The 14770-nt window shown below is 42.2% G+C and overlaps 1 long non-coding RNA gene across 15 annotated transcripts in view; it reads left to right on the top strand.

Moving 5' to 3' along the window:
• The first annotated feature begins 2088 nt into the window (after positions 1-2088).
• Positions 2089-14770, top strand: part of LOC135281386 (uncharacterized) — a 270224-nt gene continuing 257542 nt past the window's right edge. For 5 of the 15 annotated variants that reach the window (XR_010348045.1, XR_010348040.1, XR_010348046.1 and 2 more), the window contains exon 1: positions 2114-2273. This is a non-coding gene — a long non-coding RNA (uncharacterized LOC135281386). Of the gene's footprint in view, positions 2274-14770 lie in introns of all 15 variants that reach the window. The other 10 variants (XR_010348050.1, XR_010348048.1, XR_010348049.1 and 7 more) reach the window with 6 other exon arrangements.

Here is a 14770-nt window from a genome sequence, read left to right on the forward strand (position 1 = left end):
GTTACACTACACTAAAATTTAGCAACTTCTGCTGTTGTGGGAGCAATTGTGCTCCTCTTTACTGGAGGTTTCATAAACCTATTCACTGTAACATTCTGGTTAAACTGAAGACAGCTTGTATTGATTTTCTCTTCCTCTTCTCCTCCTCCTTTTTTTTTTCTTCCCATTTCTTGTGCTTATCCATGTGGAGGACAAAGAGGGTGTCTAACTAAGTATTTTTCCCTTAATCAGGCTGAGAGAAAAGAAGGGTTTCAAGGTCAGTTACAGTGCAAGATGCTTTTTATAACCTCCATCATCTTGTCTGTTTCTTCTGCCTTGTAAAGAGAGGGTTTTTTCCATGACACCAATTACGATACAGTCACTCACACAGAATTCTTCCATTTGGGCTTGTATTTGCTCTCTCAGGGCAGTCCCACATCTCCCCCAGTACTGTGTTGGTGATGTGAGCTTCTGACCTTTGGGAAACTATCCTGAACTCCACGAATTCCTTCATCCTTCACTTCACTTATTACAGCTGGTGGTTACTATTTGTCTTGTGCTGTGTTAGCAAAACCCTGTGCAGATGGGGAGTATAGATTTCTTCACTGAGGCTAAATTGGCAAAATATATAATGCAGTATCAATTGCCCTTGGTGCCCTGAATTCCTGCCTTCGTTAACTAGGCTGCAGCAACTGTTGAAGCTAATCTGTCCACTGGCTGGGGAGAGAGTGTCAGAAGAAGTGAAGATGCCTGTCTCAGGTTTTGTCCAATTTATCCTTTATTTATTTGGTGTAGGTCCTGACTGCAGTGTTATTTGAGGTGCTTGTGTGCTCTAAGCTGTTACCCTCACAAATCCCTTCCCATGTGAAGCCGTCCTGTATTCTCCATTTACACAGAAACACTGAAGCATGGTCAAGTTTGATAGATTTTCCATGACATTTATGACAGAGGTATGAGAGCTCAGACCTTCTAACCAATCTGGTGCTCTACTCTCTTATTTTTCTAATTTGGGACAGGAATATGAATTCACTGTAAAAGCAGCTGAAAGACTCCAGGACATTTCTGCTCTGTGCCTGCGTTCAGCTGCAGTTAATACACACCTTGTTGAATAGATCCCAATTTACCCCTTTGCTGCTGAAGGTGACAGCCTTGATTGCCTCAGGCTGTGGGGATGACAACTTCCAGATGAGGGGATTGCATAGAGGAGCAGGGTTTGTGTGTGTTTTAAACCCCATCTTTATTCTTACAAGAGAGGGGAAGATGTTAAAGCATTCACAGTTTGGTTGTAAGAACTCTTTTTGGGGGAAAGAAATGACACACAGTTTTCCTGATTTTGTGCTAAGCAAAACAGTCCTCACTACTCAGGAGCACAAATTGTTAGCAGGAATGTTTTGGAGACAGCAAAGGAGTTCCTTCTTTGTATTTTGTGTTGTCATCTCCACTTACACATTAATAAGCTACTGTATCCAGTGGTTATCCTTTTCTTCCAAATTCAGCTTTGAGCTGATATCTCTGTTTATCTTCGTGTTTCTATTGTAGGAGTCTCTTGGCAGTTTGGTTAGAACAGGTTCAAGGTTACTTCAGATGGGAAGTTTAATACTTTGGTGCATTCAAAAAGGCAATATCATGATATCCTCTTCCTTGTCCAGTGAAGTGACATTTCAGCTGCCTTATCAATATATCAAACATTACTTATTTTGCATATGTTTAAACTCTAGCTCTGAGGAGCATTGTACATGATGTGGGGTCAGTCCTTCTCAGAGCTCTGCCCTATGACAGCAGCTTTCTTGCTTTCCTCTTTGTCACAGATTTGTGGTTGTGTGGTGTTTCACTCTGCTCCAGCTGTTAAAATGGCATTCAAAAAGCTGTGTTTCCTCTCCTCTCTCCCAGGAGCTACAAGCTCTCTTTGAGGCCATTTTCCTGCTGCCTTAAGCAGTGATTCAGAAATATCCACATTTTGTGAGGGATCCAGCCTCTATCTGGTTTTGGAGCCCATGTTTCTCTCACAAGGTGTCCCTACTGATAATGAAATACACTTTATTTTCCTTTAGCTCTAGCTTGAAGGGCTACCCTTATGTCCTCTTACATGTCTCTTAAAAACGACTGCCCTCATTAGAGTCCCGTGTAACACCTGAAAGCCTTGCACACCTGAAGCTGTTTTATTTAATGCAGCTGTGGGCAATTAGCAAGAAGGTCTCTTAAGGAGGAACTTTGCCTTAGGCAGTGGTAGTTGTTAGCATCGGTGCTGAGCTGGGCTGCACGTGTCCACAAACATTGGAATAAGCCTTTCTAAGGTAAGAAAACTCCGCTTGCTGTTGTGCTTTATTGTTTCCAGAGTGCCTGAGCTTAAGTACGCAGTTGGAATGATAAAAGGGGCCTGTGTGGCAGAGAAAATTATGGAAGACCATTGCTGCAAGAGCAGATGATCAGAATGTTTGGTGAGAGGTGACAGATGGGTGCCAGTCCCTGGCAGCAGTGAGAGGCAACAGGGAGACCCTTCTGTTTGGTGTGATAAACAACGTCTTGCCTCTGTGGTGCTGTTCATCTAGCTCATACCAAAGATGTGCTGTCCTGTTTCAGGAGCTGCCCAAACTCCCTGGCTCACAGGAGGGTTAGCTTAGCCTTCAGTGCTGCCCCAGCACAGAGTGTGCTCAGTATCCTGAGTCTGGGTGTAGGTCTGGGGACAGGAATTGTTCCAGCTCTCCTGCAGCTGGCAATGCAGAACCTGCCCCTGCTCAGTGTCAGCTGGCTCCAGAGCAGCTTTGCTGTGTCCCCCCTTGGGTCCATGAGACTTGTGACTGAGAATGGAGACCTGGGTTGTTGGGTCCTTTGGGTTGTTTATTGCTTTGGGTCCCTGAGGTGGCTGTGTGCACCATCCCAATCCTGAAATGTTGTCTAAAGGGAAACTAAATTTACAAAGGGAGGAGGAGGGTAGTGGTGGCAGGGCAGAGACAAATAAACACAGTGTAAGGGAATAAGGTTTTTTTAAAGCTTTACAAAGACAAAACAGTAGATTTATCCTAAAATGAAAGGAAATTTATGCTCCTAATCTTTCACCATGTGCAACTTTCTGCAACTATAATCCACACCCTATTTATATTACTGCTATTATGATCAGAGTAAGACAACATTTCACACAATATAGCTCTGCTGCTTAGATCAGCTGGTGGATATTTTTAATATTTACATTCTTTGTACCACTCAGGTCTAAATTCTGAAGTGAATTTAAGAAGTTATAAATTTTCTTTTCCATTATTCCTGATTTCAGCAATCATGGACAGTATTTTCTTTTATAGATCACTACATTGCAGTGCTGTTGACTATCCAGAGGTAACAAGGATTAGCATGTTCAGAATTAAGCATGGGATATTCAAGTAAATTTTTCTCTCAGGGCACATGCTGTTAAGGGGAATTTTCCATGGTCATGGAAAGAATATTCTCTGTTGTTCCCAAGTTTCAGAGTTAGCTCTGGTTACTGCAGTGTACTCTGCATTGCACTGTGCAAAAATTATGTCCTCTGGTGAGGTAAGAAAGAACCATTGCATTGTGTTGGTTATTAAGTATTTATTGTTGCTTTATTCCCCATAGTTTGCAGTCACAGCAATAGTTGAATGTTAGCTTACAAAGAAGCTGACTGCCCCAAAGCTCTCACTTGCTCAGCTCTGCAAAATGAGAATAAAGTGGGTTTATTTCAAAGGCAACCCATCCCAGGGCTGCTCAGAGTCAAACTTGTGGCTTTCAGATCTGGTGGGGCTTGTCCAAGGGCTCTCTCTCCCTGATGCTCTGACTGTTTGCCCCTCTGAGAGGGTTTAGCAGGACCTGCAGCAGGATGGAGCTGTGTGCTGTGGGTGCCCAGCACAGCCTGGCCTCGGGATGTGCTGGGAGCCCTCAAAGCCAGCCCTGCCCTTTGCCACAGCTGCTCGTTGAGGGGTTCAGTAAAATCTGTCATCTCCAAGGAGTGCAGACAGGGTCTCTGTCGCTATTTGTGGAGGGAGTTTCTTCTGTTGCTTGAAAGCTTTAAACTGTTTTTCTTACCAAAAGGAAAAAAAAAAACAAAAGACAAAAAACAAAATGGAGGAAAAAAAAGTTCCTTACCATCTGGCCATAACCTTGTACAATATGTTACATTTCAAACTGTAAGAAAATTTTTATGATCCGGTTATAATTTGTCAACTGCCTACAGATCTTTAACTTAAAAATGTACAGTGCAGAATAAAGTTGCTCTGTATATTGTTTTCTAAGATGAGTGGAAGGAGAATGGAGGAAAAAAAGACACTTGAAAGTGTTTTAATTGCACAGGGATGTCATTGCCTCTAGCAAGAGTTCTCCTGCTTCTGTCATAAATTTTTCATATTGCCTCGTGAGAGTGAAAACTGGAAACTTTACCCTCTAAGTGAAAGTCGATGAACCTCATACCAGCCTCAGATCCCAGCAGCCTTGCACTCAGGAATATTAATTTAATTAAGATCGCTACAATAAATTCTTTGAGGGAGCTCTCCTGGCACCTAAGGTAACTCATGCAAAGAAGGAGGGGAACAAACAGCAGAGCCAGATCTGGTGGAGGGAGGAGCTGTGGTACAATGTCTTCAGAACAGCTGTACGCTCATCTGAAGCGACACCTCCCAAAATAGACAGCAGAGGTTTGACTGGGAGAAGCCACAGGATCACACAGAGCCAGATGGTTTTATTTTCACTGCACTGACCTGGCTGCAGGCTGGGAAAACGTAGCGAGGCATTTTTTGGGATTGGCTGTCTCCTGGGAGCAGAGGGGCAGCGCGTGTGTGGCTGCTCCCCTGTCAGTCACAGGCTGTGGCCTCTGCAGAGGGACCTGGGTTGCTCCTGGGGACAAGGGACACAGCTGCCAGCCAGGGCCACACGGTGCTGCAGGCTTTGGGCTGGATGTTTTAAATTAGATTAGAGAGCTAGGGTTAATTAGAGTGCTGTTACAGGAGGCGGCTGACCTGGCTCACCCAGGAGCTGTGGGTGGTTCTGCCCCTTTGAAATCCCACAGCTGAGATCACCTGAAGCTCCAGGAGGAATAACTAGCAGACACCACATGCCAATTATGTCTTTTGGGGTTTTTTGGTTTATCTTTTTTTTTTTTCTTTTTTCCTCCTGAAACTGGAAGCTGAGCCACAGAATCGGTGCCACAAAATATACCAGAATGATGCAAAATTCTAGGAAAATTATAGCCCAAAGTAAAACTATTTCATGATATTGGCAATAAAACAGAGCTCCCTGAGATCTTTCAAGTCTCTTCCAGCCTAGTCATTCTGTAAATTCAGTTTGAAATTATAGGCTTAATAATTGGGGTGGTTCTGTGGATTAAAAGGTTGAGATTCACTGAAGTGAGTCTCTGTTGCAGAGTTCTGTGTGACCACAAAGGGATGTGTGAGACTTCTGGTCTCTAATGCTAACCTTAGAGCTGTATGTTCCTTTAATTTAAAATCATTGTTAATGTGAGTAGTTATTGTTTTACTTCCTCAGAAAGTTTAAAAGTATTTTATTACAAAAATTGAATGTTTGGTACTATGAGGAGAACAAACCAACAATGCAGTTTTTTGTTTGCTCCCGAGCCTTTTCTTTCCTTACAAATCAGCTGCTATCTGAAGTGCTAGAAATGGCATCATTTGCAAGCATGTTCCATGCCCAGGGACCCAGCTCAGCTCAAGCTGGGCTGTGCTTTCCATCCTGGAGTTTGGTCTGGATGCTCTTTTTAGTCCTTTGTGATTTTTCAGTAGTTTTGCCCTTCCCAGTGAGCTGCTGCTGGTGTGATGCACTCTCTGCAACAATGAAGGTGTCAGAGCAGGGACTGTGATGCCTCTTAGGACAAATTCTCCCCAGTGGGACCAACCACACAGCTGGCATGAGAAACTGAGTCTGGTGGGACAGGGAGATGTGCTTTCAAGCTGCTTTCAGGCCACCTGTGAGGGAAAAAGGATTGTGGGACTTAATAAATGAAATATACTTTTTTACTTCCTAAAATGTTCCTTGAACATGATTTGTATTTTATTCATGAGATTTAAAAATTGAGTTGAACAACTAAGCTGACAGAGACCACACAATGGCTAAAAGGGTACTAAAAATAAAGAAACAAGGAGAAAATGGTCAGTTGTGTGTCTTGAATATTTAATTTTTAAAAAAATTATTATTATTTTAAATTAAGCTTGGATGTAGCATGAGTTTGTTGGGTTTTTTTCATCCTTGTCTGTTCCTCTCTCTGCCCTTTGCTAAATGGCATGGTTCAGTGAGATGCATAGACTGGTGTTACTGCAGGCATTGCAGAGCCCTTAACTGCAGTATCTGTTCCTCATATTCCTTCAGGGTTTATTTGCAAAAGGGCAACATAGCCAAATGTGATATTTAGGCTTTGGTTCCTATTAAAAGAAAACAAATGCAGTGCTACAGCAAGGCTCACTGGCTTCAAGGTAACCTGTGGCTACTTTAACAAGTAAAAAAAAAAGTCACTTTACTGGTTTTCAGATTTTAGTCAGGAGCTGCAGAGAGAAAAGATAAAAGTAAATGTTTTCCTGGATAATCTTGCAGTTCCTGAGAATCAACAATAAAAGCCAGTGATTTCTGGACAGTGAAGCGGCTGCCAGGTTCAACTAAAATGATCATTTTCCAAAATCCTGGCTTTGCCTACTTGATCAACCCTTCTTATTCCCAGGAATGATGACAGCTAGTTCTGCTCTTGCTAGTGCTCAGGTGAATTTGGACCACTTGAAGCTCTGTGTGTGCTCTGCCCTGGGAGTGGGCTAACCCCAATCTTCTCTTTGAGCTGCAATCTTTCAAAATTCCCATTTGACCCAGCTGCTGTGGACTCAGTTCCCCATTCCTTTTTTTGTGTGGTTTCCTCAATTCAACCCATTCATGGGTCAGATCCCTCTTCTTGATTCCTTTTTCTTACACACCTACCAAAAAGGAAGACATGCAGGTCATTTTTTCAATTGAATGAGGAGTGCTGTGGTATTTTCTGAAAAAAATGAAACATAGTAGAATAATGGATATTGAAACTGTTATAGGAGAATAATATGTTAATTTTATCCTTTAATGTTTTATTGCGGGTATCATGTGGGGGGATAGAATATAAGATAATAAAGATAGTGCAGAAAGTAATCTCACCCCTAAGGAGTTGCAGCTGGGCCAGTTACCAAAGATTAGGAACAGGCCTGACTTGAACAGGCCACAGCTGTGAGCAGGGAGAAGAAGAGATCTGTGAAAGAGTGGGTTGGCTGGTTGAGAAGGAACTGGGGTCAGTTGGCTGATTTGAGAGGAAGAGTCAGTGCTCTGAGGAGCTGCCCATGAGAAAACACCAAGAAGGGATGAAACTTTTGTGATAAGGAGACAACAGTATGGAACTTTTGCAATAATATGACAACAGTATCAAATATTGTTAATAATAATGGTCAGTTCTCAAATGGGTAAAGAGGATTATTCAAGAGGTCAAACATTTTCAGTATTATGTTTCCAAAACATTTTAACTGGGTTAAACCTTTCTTTGAACAAAATGAGGAGTTAGGGAAGCAGATTTCATCATGAGGGCAAAACACTGTTTTATTTTGGAAGTTATTCTGAGAGGGACAGTCACCAGAGGTTTAGCTGTAGCTGGATATTTCTAAACAGCTATTTCATGCTAAAGGGCCATGGTGGCCATAGAACCATCTTTTCTCACCGAAAGTGTTTGCTTTGTGGAATTTTCTATTACTCTGAGCATCTTAAGTGCTTTTGTTCAGGGTCACAATCAGTTGGCATCCTTTACTGGAAGGGCAGAATTAACCATTCATGTAAGATTTTTCAGGATTTTTCCTCTAACCTTTTGAAGCTCAAAACTAACTCTAGACTTTTAAAACTGACTCTTCTCTCCATCTTCTTTCTAGCCCCTTTAAATACTGCATTCTGAACAGGAGGTGCTTGTGTTCTGGGGTGGTTGGCAACTACCCCAACCCATGTGGGTGGGTTTGCCAGCTGAATTATGCAGTGCTTGTGAGATAACAATGTTCTGAGCTGGATCTGAGTCAGCTGTATAAATTTCATGTATTGCCCTATAATTTCTCTGAAACATGTGGATTCCTCAGTGTAACTACTGATGCCTACATACCTTTTCCTTGTCTTTTTTAAACACATTCTAATAAGATTCTAGGATTTTTTTAAAAGACAATTTTCTGCCAAAATACATTTCTTCTTCATTTTTTAAATTTTATCATAGGCATTTCTTTCTTCCTCTTCTCCCTCCTATGAACTGATATCTGGTTTCATTTTAATATTTTTAGTTTCTTATCATGCAGCAAGATAGTATGAAAAATGCTGCTGTGATCCTGAGATAGCAGTACCATAAGGATTTTGCTTTCACCAAGAAGCAATACAATTTGTAGAAAATATGAGAGAGGACCCAAGGTCTCCAGATCATATTGGTTAATAGATGGATTCTGGTCCCAGGGGCCAATCTTATTATTCTTGTTCACTGGTGGGGGTGTGAGCAGCTTGCTGACTCAGCACACACAGGTGCTGGACTTGCTGCTCTGGCTCTGCCTTCCACACATCTGGTTCCCTGCAAGATTTGAAGCTTGGCTCACTGCAAACAAGAATCTGACTTTTCTTTTTAATACAAATTCAGATAAATGCTCAAGATAGCTTTTCTAGAAAGATGTTCAAAAATGTATGCACTAGGGCTGAACTTTTGAGTGGACGAAATTGGCCATATCTTTCTTAATGCTTTTCTTTATAACTGTATTATTTGGATCAGAAAAATGGAAAAATGATCTGAATCTGGGCCTTTAGCCAGGGCTGAGCCTAAAAGATGAATTATTTAAGAAACAAAGTGAGGTGATTGGTTCCACTAAATGTGGTTGGTTTTTTTGTTTTTTTTTTTTTTTTTTTTAAATTCTGCACTCTCATACTGAAGCTAAAGAACAGTGTCATAGTGATAAGCTGACTGCTCTGATGGGTCTGGATGGCTCAGAACAGCCTCCCTGGGCTGTAAGCACCTTCTGCTCCTGCCCAGGAGCCCCAGTGTTGCCCAGGCTGGGCAATGGGGTGAGGAACCTGTGGCCAGCCCTGCCTGGGGCTCTGGGGCCACGTTGTGGCTCCTCTGCTTTTGCTGCTCCTGCACAGGCAGAGCAGAGCTCTCTGGTGGGTTTGGGGAGAGCAGAGCACCAGGGGTCACCCTCCTGTCCCAGCTGAGCTCTGTGTGAGCTGAGCTTTGCTTGCAGGAACATCCTCACAGCAAATGTTTGCTAAGTGCTGAAGCTTTCTCACTGCTGCCAGTCTCTGTAAGGAGAAGAGATGTAACATAAGGGAACCAGAACCTTCTGGAAGTCACTCCTGTGCCAAGAAGTGAGCCATGGGACAAGCCAAGAGGTTTTGTTTGGATGACATGCATGCCATCCCCTCAATTTGACCCTTTTGCCATACAGCACTTCCCCTGGGATGTCCTGGCTCTTCAGGACACCCACAGCCACATTTTGGGTGGGTTTCACTTTCTGCTGAGGGAAGGCTGGTGGGGGCTATGGAAGTGCCGTGGGGCTGCCTGCCAGGAGCTCTCAGGGCTCCTTTCTCCTGCTGGATGGGGAGATTTCCCTTCCCTGGGAGACACCTGCCCATTGTGGGGCACAGGACAGGGAGCTGGTCACGCCTGGTTCCTCCTGCAGCCCTGGCATGGGCTGACTCAGCCTTTAAAGTGAATTCAGGTATTTGGGCTAGCTGTTGCTTTGCAGGAAATTTTACAGTTGCATCTTTCTGATAGGCTCTGTGGCTCTGCCTGCCCCCTCCCTTTTTCCTCTTCCCCAAAAGCCAGTAAAGCACTAACAGAGAATCTTCCTCTCAGTTAGTCTTTATTTTTCCCCTCATGTTGCTATTGTGTTGGCAATTCCAGCTGCAAATGTTGTGTTTGACCTTCAGTAAGGGAGCCTGGTGATTTGAATTCATTTCAAGCAGTTTTCTGACAGCAAGCCTTAGCCAAAGCCCTTAAGGTTTCCCCTACAAAAGCCTCATGACAGCTTTGCTTGAGGCTTACAATGGTCAATGCAAGTGGAGGTAGTTTGTAAACTGTAAGTGGCCTTATTAACTTTCTTGCAGTTCTGAAATGATGTCCAAGTCTGTGCTAGGCTCAGTCCCAGGAGCTGAAGCAGGAGCCCCTTTACACTTCTCATCCCAGCAAACCAGACTGTGGGGAGGTGTGGTGCTGCTGAGCCTCTCCTGGCACAGCAGAGTGATGAAAGATGGGAATAATTGGAAAATGTGTTAGTTAATCAGGGTTTCAACCTTTGGCTTATCCATTTATCACGGTCAGAGGCAGCCTGGTGTCAGTTTTTCTGGTAAAACCAGGTGGTTGCACTCTGGATACACTGCTGTGCTTGGCTGGGCTTGGTGCCAGTGATAACACAAAGGGCAGCCCTGTGCCCTGCCCTGCCTTTGGCTGAGGGGCTCAAAGCCCCTCTGCTTTGCTCATTCCAGTTCTGCAGCCACAGCATTAGCACAGATTCATTGGGAGGTCCAGGACAAAATAAACAGTGCCCAGACTCATTCCTGGGTCAGGTGCTGGCACTTGCCAGTTTAGCTCTAGGATCTCAAAAGAACATTGGGTGATGTGCTTAATTTCCTACTTCTTGATACCTCCCACCTCCCTTCCCTGTATTCAGCTCAGATCTCCATAAATACACTGAGTATGATTGCTAAAATTCTGTCTTACTAACAATAAATTAACATCTATGCCCCCTGTCATATTTATTACTCCCCAGAACCAAATACACAACAACTACAAAATATCATTTTTGTCCTCAAAAAACTGCACTCCTTGTCCAAGCTTGATTTCATTCCTTGCTGCTTGGGTAGACAGCCACAGACATGAATCCTGGTTCTCAGACAAATTACAGATAACCTGGAGCATGTGGCTGGAGAGGCCTCCTGGGTAGTGCACGCTGTCCCAGCAGGATGGCAGGAGTTTGTTAATGGGGGTTTTTGTGAGGTTTTTTGTCATTTTCACCTTGCCAATCATAAAGCTATTTCAGGCTGTTACAATTCTAATTGGTAAAATCCCTTTTTAATAATTGGCATAAATTTCTACCTAATCTATACATATTGTTCTGCTCGAAGTGTCTTCATGTGTCAGATTTTCCCTCCTCAGTTTTTTTCAATTTTCTTGTCCCAGTTTAGGGATCATCCTCTAAATCATTAATTTTTCTCCCTTCAGAACTCGTTCCATTGTTGGATTTGCCAGCTTGCAATTGCCCAACTTGCTTTTATTTTTTGCTTTTTAAAGTCAACATTTGCTGTTCTCCAGCTATACAGTAGAAATTCCAGCATTAAAAGCTTATTTTAAATGCCCTGAAGCCAAATGAGTGACTTTGGAGGGAGCAGGCTGATCCAGCAGTTTGCAACTAATATGAGGTCAGCATTAGATCTTTTTGTCTACTGCATTTGATGTAGTCTCAGGGGTTTTTTTTTTGGCTCACTGTCTTCCAGCAGAACTTGTACTCTTTATAGTTTCATTTAAAATAAATGATTTTACAGTGTTTGTGATACAAGAATCAGGTTGGACATCTCTCTACAACAGAATATTATCATCTGAGCATACACCTCTGTAGTATTTCCAATTTTGAGTTGGAAACCAATTTCCTAGTTTGCCTAGTGTGGGAAATTAATGGTGGGGGTTCTTGGGAAACAGCAAAAGGATTGGCATCATGTAGTTTCATTATATAAAGTAATAGGAAAGTTTTGACAGGCAGATGTTCTTGGCTCAGGAATAAGAAACATGAGATATTAAACTTTGACTTTGGAAGAATTTTTGGGCAAAAACATTTTGTCTGGAATATTCTTGGGGGGTGGAATTGTCATCTACATTGCCTATGGCTGGCAGGCAGTCAGAGAAAATCAGGGATGAAAATATCAGTTATGGTCAGTAAGATATATTCTCATCTTTTCAAATTTAAGCAGGATTTAATAGAACCTTTTAATCTGTTTCCCAAGCTTTAACTACTTAACACAGAGTTTCCCAGTGTGACTGACCAGAAGTAAAGGTCTTTATAATATAATGGCATATTGAAGGTTTCTGACTTAGTTCTGTTTCTGGATTTAAACCAAACTTTTAAACATTCCAAATGCTTTTCTAAACCAAACATAAGAACACATTATAATATTATTATTTTTAATAAATTGAATTGTTCTCTCTCCTGGAGAGCTTGCAACAGCCAGACTGTGAGCTGTCCTAAAAGCTGGAGCCTGAGTTGTGTCAGCTGTTTTGGGGAGCTGTACTTGCACTTGGAGGGGAAATTGAATAAACCTCAGAGTTTTCCAAAGAATCATCGGCACACCTAGATACACTATGTTGTTTTTACATTAATAGATAAGATATAATATGCTCTGCATATGCTAGTTAACCCCTGATGTTTTAAATCCATGAAAAATTAACATGTTCTTAAAGAAATTCAGGAGTAGAATAAGAAGATAGTGAAATTACACCAAAACGAGAGCCAAGAACAGTTTTGCATAATACAAAGTTATTGTTTCTAATGTTTCCCTTCTGTACTAACAGTACCAAAGGGCTTCCTGCTGTTTGCTGCTCAGCCAGCAGCTCCAGGCAGACCATTCTCTTCCATTCTAATGCGGCATGGCTCATACAGCTCCACCTGCTTGATATGCTTTGCAAATATGCCTAGGATTATTTTGGTGTTAGTAGGTGATATTTCACACAAGTTTTAAGCAAGGCTGTGGAACCCTCAGGGGTTGCCTGGTGACTGTGCTGTGTTTTGCTGTGGGTGCAGTTCCCCACAGTGAGCTCCTGACCTTCCAGGTGCATGTCCAGGGAGATCTGTCAAAGATCTGAGTGCCCTTCTTCCTCAGCTGCTTCCCCTCATAATTTCCTTTTGTGGCTACTTCTATCAAATCCAGTACGGCTTTGGAAAAAGTCTTTTCCAGCTTTTGCTCTATGACAAGAGCAAAGTCCCTTCAGCAATTTGATAATTGTGAGTTGCTACCTTCTAAACAACTTGGAAACACCTAACTGGATATTTTATTGACAGTGCAGGTATTCTGAATTATGTTTTCAAGAGACCCAATATAAATTTATATACCTGGAGAGCTGCTTTCCTGGAAAGACTGCTGTGGAAAAAAATAGAATGATGTTGTTGGTATGGATGCCATACCTTTCACAGAATGTTCTCTTTCTCTTCCTTGCGGTAATTCAGAAATCGGTGTAGAAATCTCTAGAGAAAACACCTTGCACCCATCCAGTCTGGTTCAGATCTGTGTGAACTGGCTGACTGAACCCATGGAAACCTCATAGGTGCTCTAGAAATGTGAAAGTAAAAAAGTCAGATGCAAGTTTTTGTTCAATTGACATGAAACAATCCCTAACCTGAATATTACAGATTGCCAGGACAAGGGGTAATGGCTGTAATGTGACAGGGGCAGGGTTAGAGGGGATGTGGGGAAGAAATTCTTTACTGTGAGGGCAGGCAGGGCCTGGCACAGAGCAGCTGTGGCTGCTCCTGCATCCCCGAAAGTGCCCAAGGCCAGGTTGGACAGGGCTTGGAGCAGCCTGGGATGCTGGAAGCTGTCCCTGCTCATGGAAGGGGGTGGAACAAAATCATCTTCAAGATGCCTTCATTCTGTTCAAATCTGACAAGGCTTTTTAAACCTTACCTTGTGTGGCCTTTCAGGGTGTCTTATGATATCTTATTGCCCAAGCTATAGGGTTAAGATGGGCTACTCCTTTTTTTTGGTAGTTCATGTGCTGTCATGCAACTGCAGCAAAAAGTGTTGTGTAAAACTGTTGAATTATGAAGCCCAAGTTGGATAAAAATCTGAACTAACAGAAAGTGCACTTAAGGAACCTTTTTGTCCTCAGTGGAGTGTCACCCCACGGGCTTGAATGCTGATTTGGTGCTTCCTTTCATCCTGCTTATATGTCCAAAGATAATTTTGATCTGTACACTCCCTGTGATTGTGGCAAAGTAATGGTTCTGCCACCTATAATAACAAATTGGAGACTGCAAGTGTACTTAACATGATAAAATATTTACTGTTCAAAATTTTAAGGACATTAACATTGTTTTAATGCTCTCAAATAAATACTTTTGTTGTTGCAACTAAGTGGATAAATTGCTTAAGGCACCACATGCTTAGAGACTCAAGGCTAATGGAATAACTTCAGTTTTGTAGTGTTTCCCTAGCTGGTAGAATTAATTTAGAAAAAGCTCTTAAGAGGCTTGCTTTGTGTATTGTGGTTCCCTCAGCTTTGGGGGTTTTTGGGTTTGCTTTTTGGGCTGGATGTTTTGTGGGGTTTTTGTGGAAAATGGAAATGTTTTCAGAGTTCTTATAATGTTCTTATAAGTGCAGTGGAACTTACTATAAAATTGCATTCATTTCTGAAAAGGAAATTATTTACCAGTATACTAGATTGTAGAAGCTTTCAGTGGAGGAAGGAAATGCTTACTGGTGCTCTCTGCAGAAAAAAGAAACTCTAAGTTAATTTAATTAGGACTTGAGGATTTTGAGCTGATGCATGTGTGTGACAAAATCATGACCTGTATATGTGAATTTTTATTTCTTTATTTTGGGTGACTGAGTCTGGAACCGACTCTGAGCTTGTGACATAATTAGTACAATAGTGCAAATCAGCCATTTTTGAAAAGAGTAATTTACTCCATATGCAGCTTCTCAGCAAGAGCCCTCATTAATCAAAGAAGGCCATGTACATCAAAGTGTTCCTTGCTTGCTACAACAACATCCATCATACAGCTAGTAAATGTGCTGTGGCAGGGTTTGATAAATATAATGCCTTTGATGTGCT

The sequence above is a fragment of the Passer domesticus genome, chromosome 15, assembly GCF_036417665.1.
Source record: "Passer domesticus isolate bPasDom1 chromosome 15, bPasDom1.hap1, whole genome shotgun sequence".
Taxonomy (NCBI): Eukaryota; Metazoa; Chordata; class Aves; order Passeriformes; family Passeridae; genus Passer; species Passer domesticus.